Below are 11,838 nucleotides of genomic sequence, written 5' to 3' on the forward strand. Positions count from 1 at the left end.
ACTTGACACGGAGCGACCGGTCACGACGGGGTTGTCAACCCGATAGATCTACCAACAATTCCTCGCGTGCAATACTTAAATGATTAAACGACATCACTTGCGCATGGACCATGTCGAGGCCATCTATGATGCCTGCCTCACGTACAATATATATATCATACTAATATGACAAATTTAATATAAAACATTGTACGAATTTACTGAAATCCCTTAGACTAAGCAAATCCGTCCCAACTACACGGTCGTTTTCTCTGAAACACCGAACAATCCCCGTTTCATCCCGAAACATATATTCACCAAAACCGTTTCACCCCGAAACATATATTCACCAAAACCGTTTCATCCCGAAACATATATTCAACAAAACCGTTTCATCCCCGAAACATATATATTTAACAAATCCATATATTTTCAACGAAAATATATAATATATAATTTATATAAAAAAGGTATGTTTTATTCCAAAAACATTATTAAACCCTTTTTGGCGTGTTTCTTCCCCCAAAACATATACAAAACAGTAAAAAGAGGGGGTTTAGTGACACTCACATTTGGGTGCGTATTTTTAAATAGTGCAATCCCACAGATTGATTTCTACACGTCCTATTATACGTAGGAACGATTTATAAATCAATATATCACAAAAATCCTAAGTTTCTCCGATTTATAAATCAATGCTAAAAACTAAAACCCCCAAAAAACCTAACCCCCCCACCCCACCCCCAACCCCCCCCCCCCCAAAAAAAAAAAAAAAAAAACCTAAACCCCCCTCCCCCACCCCCCAAAAACCTAACCCCCCCCCCCCAAAGCTAAAATGCTAAAAACTAAACCCCCCAAAAAACCTAAAAAATAAAAAAAAATCTAATTTTTTTTAAATATTTTTGTGTTAAAATCGCTACTTTTAGTAGCAAAAAAAATGTTTTTTTTCTTAAATTCTTTTTAAAAAATTTAAAAAAAATTGTTTTTTTGGCTACTAAAAGTAGCGATTTTTTTTTTTATAAAAAATACTAAAAAAAATTGTGTGTTTTTTAGCTATTTTTAGGCATTTTTGGTTGTGTTCACATTGGTTCTCGCGGTTCTCGCAATAAAGGGTGGTTCCTAACGGATCTTTGTCCTATATATATCTTTAAGATTTCATGACTTGAACGATTTTATTGGTGACCGTTATCATGTAAATCCGTTAACACACCTGTTTATACGTAATATATCTACGATTTGCGCGTCGTAATATATATACATAAACGTGCACATAAATCAACATCGTAACACGCGTAATCTTGTTAACTTATTTATTTTGTCATTTTTAAGGTATGTATGCATAAAATAACTCATATGTATCAAATTTCATGCTCGACAAATAAGTTACACATTTAACGCGATTTTACCGATTCTAAACGCACAAGTGTACATGCATAGCCTAAATTTCCCGCTATCATGTGAACACTTAACATATTATTATATTCACATATTTAAATCACATAATACTTTTTAACACATAAGGTTCGCCCAAAATAACCCATACTAGTGTTCACTGTAAAACGCGTATTTTAGTGATTCGGTAACGTTTTCGGGTGTCGGAAGTCACGTATGACCAACCAAACACCAAGTAAACTTAAAATTAGTTAAAATACTTATTTTAAACTAAACTTATCAGTTTACCTTACTGATCTAAATCAGTTTCATAAAAATCGTTCGAAAAGCCGATTTTTGACCGTTTTATCGCATAGTTTTGCGTTAAACGTCACTATAACCATCCCAACTCGGAATGACATGATATTTTAACAAAATACATGTTATTTACTGATTAAAATAGTGTTTATAATCAGATTAGTGCAGTTTTTGTGTAAGTCACATAAATCATGCGATTTCACGTATTTTACAACTCCTAATGCACCAAGTACAACATGCAAGACTAGTAAACTTTATATCAAAGTTTTATATCATTAAACACTTCAAAATAATCATATTTTAGTGTTTATAATCTGATCAAAATTTTTTTTATCAAATCATGTTTAAATCATCATTTCATGATTATTTATCATCATGCATGTTCATGTATGTACATCTAATACACTCATACAATATCATTATCACTACATATGATTTAATCATACCCAAGAACACATTAACTCCATGTTCTTACAAAGCACAACATACATAATCATGATCATCTAATCATTTATACATAAATGCAAGTGTTCTTACATTTATGAGTATATGACCAAAAATTACATGCATGCATACACATATACATATATATGAAATTTATACACCCACATGAACTTCCAAAAGCTCACTTTTCATAATGTACCTTTCAAATCATGAAACACTTTTAGAACATTCTTTTATGACACTTTTGATTCTTGCATGCAATCTATCATTCAAGTATCATATTATTCAAGAATCTTTCAATCAAAAATCAAAACACAATCACCTACACACACACACACAAACTCACGGCCATACATATATATATATATATATATATATATATATATATATATATACACACACACTCATTTTCATTTTGTTTGAAATCTCATCCTTTATCATTTTCAAGTTCATGTTAAATTCCAAGTTCAAGAGAAACTTTACATCATCTTTATCATCACTAAAGATCAAGAATGTAATTTCAAAAATAAATTTATACCTTTCAAGTTTTTAGTGGATTTTGACTAGATTTTGGTGTTTGGAAGCTTGTTTCACCAAGAAACCTCCTTTGGATCCTTCAAAACACCTTGAAACCTTATTGAAATAAACTTGGATTTTTAAGAACAAGATTGAAAAATGAAATTGAATGTGATAAGAGGGGTGTCCGGGCGATTTTTATGAGAGAAAGAGTGAAATTGAGTTTGTAAAGGAATTGTGGGATTATGTGAGATTTGGTGCATCTTTAGATGTAGTAATCATCACTCATCTTCCCAAGAAGCCACAAGTGTCATGCATGCAAGGAGAAGAAAGGAGGTGGGCTGCCATGAGGCCGCCATTTGGTCCCTCTCTCTCATGTCTACACACATGAATCCATATATATATATACATATATATATATATATATATATCCATATATATATATATACATATATATATATATAATCTAGGCCAAAACCTGGTATTTTACTGGATACCGGGTACTTTATCTAGCGTCTTAATCCCGTTTTAGTACGTTTTAAATTATTTTTATCATTCTATAAAAATAATCTCACTAAAATATTACTGAAATAATTACCAATTGCCTTGACTGGCTGCGTTGACAGTATTTTGTCAAATACGCGCAGTATCGCGCGGTACGCGCTCAAACTCGAAAAATAGAGTTTCTTAGCGTTTTAATTTATTTTTCCTCACGAACATGATTAAAAATTATCATTCTAATCATAACAGACTATTTTTAGGATTTTAACACTGATCGGGTGGTCACCGACGTTCGTTTCGCATTTTATTCGTTACGCAATAAGTGTTCATTTTATCGTTGCCAATATAATTTTTACCAATGTTTGGATTCACCAACACATTAAATATCACATATAAATATCAAAATCAGTCAAATACAACCTTTTTTATTTATTTATGACACGTGTTACATTTGTACTGTACAACCTAAATAGCCGGGTTCAAACCCGACACTCAAGACAAGCCCAAAACTTCTCTTCTACCTCTTCCATTTGGGTGTGAAAAGCTACATATTAAGGAGTTTTGCTTGAGGACAAGCAAAGATTCAAGTGTGGGGGTATTTGATGTGTGCAAAATGTAAAATATAAATTACATCAAATGAGGCATAAAACTAACCCTTTTTAGTACTAATGTTCGAAAAAGTGTGTTTTTGTCTTCCTTTTGAATTTACAGGACCAAATGAGCTTAAACGAGCAAAAGGAACAAATATAAAGCCAAAACCAACATAAATACAATGAAAAGGAATGAACGTGACATGACCGACCCCTTGGCAGCATCCCCAAAGCAAAAACAAGACAACAGAGGATTGACCATGGGGTCGTGCCCAATGGACACGGGGGCGTGGTCAGGAGCCTGCAGAAAAGACAAAGTTGTAGAAGCTTCTACGCCCACCACGGGGTCGTGTCCAGCTCAACACGGGGCGTGGTCAACGCAAAGATACGCAGAATCTTGCAAAATCTTGATAGTACAGATACGTTGCTTACCACGGGGTCGTACCCACTGGACATGGGGCCACGTGGGACCCTCTGCTGATAATTGCATTTAATGAAGGAAGAGAAAAGGCTGGCCACGGGGGCGTACCCACTAGACACGGGGCCGTGGCCAGAGCTCTATGCAGGCTATAAATAGGGGTGTTTGGTTCACTTCAAAGGCATTCCTTGGCAAACCACTACTCTCCCTCTTTGCCACCACTACACCACCAACACCCACCACCATCATCCATCTTTAGAGTGTGTAGTAGTCTCGAGATCCAAGATTGATCGTAAGGGTTCTTACCAATCAAAGGCCATGTTTGGTTAAGCCTCTTACATCACTTGGTGAAGACAAGTCTTTATGTATTACTTTTGATTTTTAATCTTTTGGCACTTTTTATTCGGTTTTGTATTAATGACTTTAATAACTAGTTTCTTATGTTGAAGGTGAATTTTCTTTATCATTTGTCTGTGGTGTCTTGGCGTTACTTTACTGTTTATATAAAGTAAAAGATTGCATCATTCATGTCTATATGGTCTATATAGAGGCATGTTGGCTACCTAGTCGGGGGTTAAGGGAATGGTTTAATAAGGTTCTTGCCTTGTTCAGTGTATAGATCCTGCAAGGACCTGGTTCAAGCTTACTAGGACCTCCTTCAATACCCTCATATGTAAACTACTATTAATACATTAAACCGGCTGCTTGGGATTGTATCCCTGCTGACTCAAACTTAGCTGAGGGAAACTTCACCTTCAAAAGAGGGGCCTACTACTACAACTAAGATAATCTCTTAAAAAGTCCAAAAGTGCAAAAATCATCAAAGGATACATTAAAGGCGAATCGGATCCAAGTGATTCATCTTATCTATCTGCTTTTTATTTCATTTTACTTTTTCATTTTTAGTTTTTATTTTTCATGTTTCAAATCTTTTCTCCAAAATTTTAGATTGATTAGACGTTGAGGATAAACCGGTACTAAAAGCTCTTGAGTCCTTTGATGACCTCAGTATCTTACCAACGCTATACTACGCTCATGATGGGTGCACTTGCCCAAGTGTGTGTTTAGTGTTAGTAGAATATCGTGTTTTATAAATTTAAAACTGGACTAATGCGTAAAATGGGCTCAAAATATTAATAAAATCATATCACACCAGCGTCAAAACTGCGAAAGTATGCAAATTCGCGTATTTCTGCATACAGACCGTATACTCACATCCCAAAAATTTTTGTAATCATTAAAATATTGTATTTTAGTGATAATATTGCAAAAATATCATTCGTTACGCAATTACGGTCGTTTTCGCGTTAGTTAAACCGTTCATCGTAATTAAGCAAAAAACGCGACCGTACAGCCGAACGAACCGACATCCACAATATTTCCAGACATATTTCAAGTCCCCCATGCTTTAACGTCATTATAAAGCCTGAATTTGAGGTTAACGGGGGTTAAACGCATCAAAAACGCATTAAAATGGTGGAGGGGCCTCTTTCGCCAAAAAATGAAACTGTGCTGAAGAGGGCTCGCGGGGCACGGCACCCTGAGGGTGTTTTGGTCGCAGTGTGCGACAGCAAGAGCTGGGCAAAAAGTTGTTTTTTTTATAAAATCAACTTGTTGCACTTGTATTCTTCCATGGTTTTCATACTTGTGGCCAATCTTGTGTGATCTCCAAGAATAGAATCTGATCTTGGACACTTGTTATGATCATAATCATCCTTTGGCAACACTCAAAACACATGTCAAGATCTTGTGCACCCCCCAACTACTATAAATAGCAAGGCTGTAGGATCGTTTTGCGACCTATATGAGTCGATCAGAGTCAATACTAAGCTGTTTGAAAGGCAGAAACAGTCAAACAACTGAGAATCAGTGATAGAAAGGTGTAGAAACAGATATTTATACTTAATATTTGGTTTTCAATGATATTCAACTTGATTACACGGTGAAAATTGGGCAGTACTTCGTTGCACCTTAACTGATTTCGTACCAAATGAAAACCATGATAGCCATATATATAGGCAACTAATTTCGCACGAAATGACCATTTGTCATTTCGTGCGAAATGACACAACTTGATTTCGTGCGAAATAGCCACATGCTATTTCGTGCGAAATCACTTCAAACAAACATAAAATTTACATTTTGACATATTTGACCCCTATACAAGCTACCGACATGACCTAGACTCTAGACGTAGGCTATAGACATTATGCACCAACAAACTCCCCCTTGGATATTGTCGGAGTCTTCAGTCAGGTCTTCAGCGCTTTCTTCACAACGACTTAAACTTTTCTTCTCTTGGCTTAGGCTTTTTCAGCAACATCTTCCTAAGCTTTTCATTCTCTTCAACCCTTTTCTTTTCTTCAGCAGCCATTCTTTGAACAACAGTATGCCTTAGCATGTTGTCTCTTTCTTCACGAGCTTTTCTTTCCTTCTCAGCTTTCCTAGCCACTTTCTTCTCAATCTTTCTCCACTTTGACGACCATTGACTTTCAGCATTAATCCCTTTCTGGAAACAAATAGACACAACCTTCTGAAATTGCATCGCCTGCTCTCTATCTTTAGCTTTGAATCCAATCTTGTTAATGAACAAGCACTCTATATCTTTTGCTGAGCAGTTAACCAACCACAAAGGATCATACATAAAGATGTGTCTTACTTCATTCTCGACTCTATAAGTGATTACCGCCTCAGTGGACAAACAGCTGTATACCCAATATAAGAATTCTATATGAAAATCCTGCTCCATTTTCGGCACAGGAATATTCTTCATCACCCTAGGTTTCTTTATTTGCAAAATGGTCTCTTCAATGCCAGTCCCTAGATCAACCCTCTTCACTTTCTTCGGTTGATGTGGCTTCCAGTGCTTAAAGTCTCGAAAAGCTTCACACTTCATTAACCCCCAGGTAGGCATATCATGCTTTCTGACTGGATAATCCAAAGATCTGACTTTAGAAAGCTCTTCAACGTCCCACCAAGGTAAAGACATGATATCCTGCATGTATTCAAAATACTGCACGCCATATTCTCTCCTGATTGCATAGGTGTTCACCTATGGCAAGAAACCCCAACTGATAATATCCCCCAGTGACACATCCCTGTCTCTCTTATAAAACTTCAATGGTCTTTTAAACTTTCGCTCATTACTCTTTCTGAACCATTTCTTCCTTTCTTCCTTCTGTGCATCTTTCACTGTTCCATCAAAATTCTTATCTTTCAGACATTCTTCAACTTTTCGTCTTAATTCATCAACATTTTCTTGACTGAAAAATTCAACCAGCGTTGGAAAGTTTGAAGTATCTACATTCACATTTTCTTCATCGTTGCAGTCTTCTACCTCAACCCTATCATAGATATCAGCTTCCTCAATATACTTGTACTGATACTCGGGCTGCTGATTGACATCGAAATCATTCAACTCTTCTTCAAAGTCAAACTTGAAATTAGGATCATCAATACGCGTCATCTCTATAATATCATTCATGGTGTACGTATGTCTGATTTCTCCTTCCTCAACTTCAGGTTCAAGGCGCAATATCAACTTTTCTCTTTTATCAACGTTCTGATCATCAACGTTCTCCCCCTGACCTGTAGCATCCTCGGGCTCTTCATTCACATCATCATGAAGATAATCATCGACATTCTCTTCATTAGATGCTTACGTAACTTTAATGCATGTGCTACCTTGATTATTGTCATCATCATCATCACTATGGCTACTAGCAGAGAATACATCATCTGCATCATCTGTCTTATCTTCATCAACATCCTCTTCTTCAGCATCCTCTTCAACATCTTCCTCATCAACAATAACATCATCAATCAACACGTCCTCTTCAAAAATACCAGAGACAGCCGATATCGGACGAGGATTTTGAACAGGAGACTCAGAAAGAGTTACTGGAATAATTGATCTTTCAAAAACATCAGAAACACCTTCAATTCCTTTACCCTTGTTTTTCATCTCAACATCAATTTCAGCTTGACGACGAGCTCTAACTTCCTCAACCTGAATTTCTTCAATTTTTTGTTCAATAGACATACCAATCAAATTTTCTAGCACCTTGTTCATCATATACATCTTGTGATCTTTCTGTGCATTGGCAGCTTCTAATTCTTTGTTCTTCAGTTTGAAATATTTGTTCTGCTCATCTCTGTGTGCTTTCTCTTCTTCCAACTCAGCAATTTTAACTTTCAGAATATCAATATCAGCTTGATCAGATTCAATTCTTTGCAACAATGAAGAGTTGTCAGCTTCGACTGTCTTTACACGCTTCTCAAGTTTCTTTTCCCTCTCCATCAACTTCTTGTTCTCAACCAATACCTCTTCTACTTTCTTTTCTAACCTCTTCACTTGCTCACCATTAGCAAAATTGAAATCTCCAATGTCATCAAGAGGAATATTCACTGGAATGTGAGGAAAATCTTTAAAGCCTGAAGAACCAAGAGTGGTTTGGACAGGTGGTTGTGTGGATGGTGGTGTTTGAAAGATTTGCTGTGATGTAACAACAGGTTGTTCATGTGGAGGTGTATCAATACGAATACGTGGTGAGGATTGTGGTGATGGTTGATGTGGTGGTGAATGAATTGGTGATGGTTGATGTTGTGGTTCAGGCGGTGGTGTAGGTTGTTTTAGTGGTTCTTAGATTGGTTTCTTCTTCAGCAAAACTCTCAACCTCTTTGCTGCCTTTGGAGTAACAACTCGCTTTCTTGCGCTAGTTTTCTTTCTGCCACCAGAAGAAGGAGGTGTCTGAGATTCTATAACATGCTCAGGAGATGGATTGTACAATTCATCATCTTTATCTTCTCTCCTTTTTCTCTTTAGCTGTTTCTCTTTTTCAATCTCAGCTCTAACTCTTTCCGCACGTTCAGTTTCATCAATTTCTTCTTTGGATGAGCTTGATGAACTTTTATCTACATCATCACCTTCTTCATCACCGACTGTTTTTTCTGTCTCAACATTATATTTGTTAAGAGATTTCAAAAACTTTGCAGATTCAGGAGACAAACGAACATCTCCTTCAACATTAACTTCTGCTTCAGCTTCAGCTTCATCTTCTTTATCTGATTCATCTACAAGCATAGTCTCAACACTTTTCTTTTGACGCTTTTTCTTCGGTTGAGAAGATGACCCCTCCTCTACTTGAACTTTAGGAGTTGACTTTCTACTCCTTTTCTTTTTCTCTTCCTTCAGAAACCACTCATTTCTTGTTTCTTTGAAGTTTGCAAGTGTTTTCAATTCATCTGCATAACTTGCTTCTTTCATTTCTTCGTCATTCCTCCATTTTTGATGTTCAATCGGATCTGGATCTTTATAATTCTTGTCTATGATGAACCCAAAGAATTCAGCTTTTGTCTTTGGCTCTGGATGGTTTATATGATATCTGGCCAAAACCTTCAAATTCTCATTATCCATATGGAATAACATCAACAAATCATTGTTTTCGTTTTTCTCCAAATCAGGATAAGCGTGATCTAACATCATCTGTACAAATCGTGGATAAACCCAAGTCTTGCTTTTCGAAGTAATATTCTCTGCCATGTAATGGAACACAATCTTTGAAAAGTTATACTTCTTGTTTAACACGAGTGCTGTCACCACGCACATTTGATAATCCCACATCACATCATAACCTCCTTTTCGATGACTAAGAGCATGTAACACTGAATGTATAAGAAACTTGTAAGGTTTAGAAAAACATGCTTTCAGGTGGTTAGCCTTGTTTAATGGACCATTGTAACCCATCCGCAACATGCAACCTTTGACCATCCTCTCTGGGAACTTTGTCGGAGAATTTTCATCATCCGGAAAGTTTATCACCTCACGTATAAGTTGCTCTATGATGATGATTGGTTTATCTTGGCCGTTCAAGCTCACAATTGAATTTATTTTTTTACTTCCTTCGTCATATGTGGCATTCTCCAAAAAACGTTCAATATGCGATCTGAACACAAGATGTTGATTTGTCAAAGCTTTCTGTATTGGAAGCCTTTCATGAACTCCAAAATACTATTGAATTCAGCCAGATTTGGAATTTTGCCATCATAAACACAACAGATGTTGTGCAATGGATCGAACTGCACATTAGAAACCTGAAATAACAACATACAACAGAAAGTTAAACACTTTGAAAATTCAACATAAACATCATTCAAACGAAATGATTTTTCATGCGGAATGACTGGTTTCAAACGGAATAGTAACCCTCAAACGAAATAACCCATTCAAGCGAAATAGTATGTTCAAGCGAAAAGACATTTCAAACGATATCACCTTTCATACGGAATGACTTGCTTTCAAAAGAAAACATCTTCAAACGAAATAGCATGATTTCAAACAAAATCAACTTCAAACGAAATACCTATTTCGTTTGAAATTGACACTTTCATCAGGGTGCTATTTCGTACGGAATACCTTGTCGTTTCGTTTGAAAATGTCAAAATTACAGATTGAACTCAACATGATCTGATGATGAAATTGATTAACTGGGTTTGTTCTTTATCAAATTCCGAGCATGTGGGTATGTTTTTTATTCATTTATGACCACCAACAAGCCCTAGATCTAAGTCTGAAGTTACAGATCTACCGATTACTTATAAAAACATTCAAATTCAAACCCTAAACAAGATCTATAACTCATTCCGAGTACATGGGTATGATTATTGTCTGTTTTAGTTCATACTTAAACCCTAGATCTATGTTTTTGGTCATGTTCATCATCGTTCAAACGAAAATAGTCAAATCTGGGTTTAATCGACATGATATCTCACCTTTCCCATGATTATAGTTGAGTAAACCAACTAAAATCAGATTACAAACCACAAACGGGCAAGAGTTCGGCTTAAAATCAATGATTCTGGTGTTTCGTATGAAATCGTTGTGACAGTGACTTGAAGCGAAATGACGACAATGACTTATTCAAACGAAATACCACTGCTATTTATAGACCAGCGTATTTCGTGCGAAATAGGCATTGAGGCCTTTTCAAACGAAATCACCGGTTCAAGTGAAATCATACTTTCAAGCGAAATGGCTATTTCGTGCGAAATAGTCATTTCGTTTGAAATGACACTTTTTCTAAATTTTTCAAACTTTTTCAAATTTTTGACCTTTTGACTTTTTACCGACACACAAAGTTAACCAAGTCCAAGTTAATGACCCTGGTCAACTGTTTAGCCTGCCAAGTCCAAGTTAATGACCTTGGCTGACCAAATTATGAAGATGCTGATTTTCTGAAACAAATTTCAAGTTCAAATTAATGAACTTTTAAACTTTCAAGCAATTACTAATCACTTTTTCTCAAACTTCTGCTTACCCAACCCTCATGATCCAAAACTTGTTCAGTACATATGACTTTAATCATCTGATCCCCAACGTTCGTTGTCGAAAATAAGATGAAAAACAAATCTTTTTGGATTTTTGATTATGATAAGCAATAAACTGTACACACAATATTTTTGTGAGCGTGTTAGGGGATCATATCAGCTGCCAACAAGATACGAGTACCGTTAAGCTTTGATTACATTTTCAGCATTAAACAATTCACATTGATTGCCGATATACTGATCCTCTTAAGCTTTTACACAATTTTCAATCTGTTTAGGATACGGATTTAGTGTTTTAAGATCTTGACTTTTACGTGTGTACCACCTCAGAATATACTCCCATATCCAGATCACTATATTCAGTCTTACAGGTGA

The sequence above is a fragment of the Helianthus annuus genome, chromosome 4 (assembly GCF_002127325.2).
Source record: "Helianthus annuus cultivar XRQ/B chromosome 4, HanXRQr2.0-SUNRISE, whole genome shotgun sequence".
NCBI lineage: Eukaryota > Viridiplantae > Streptophyta > Magnoliopsida > Asterales > Asteraceae > Helianthus > Helianthus annuus.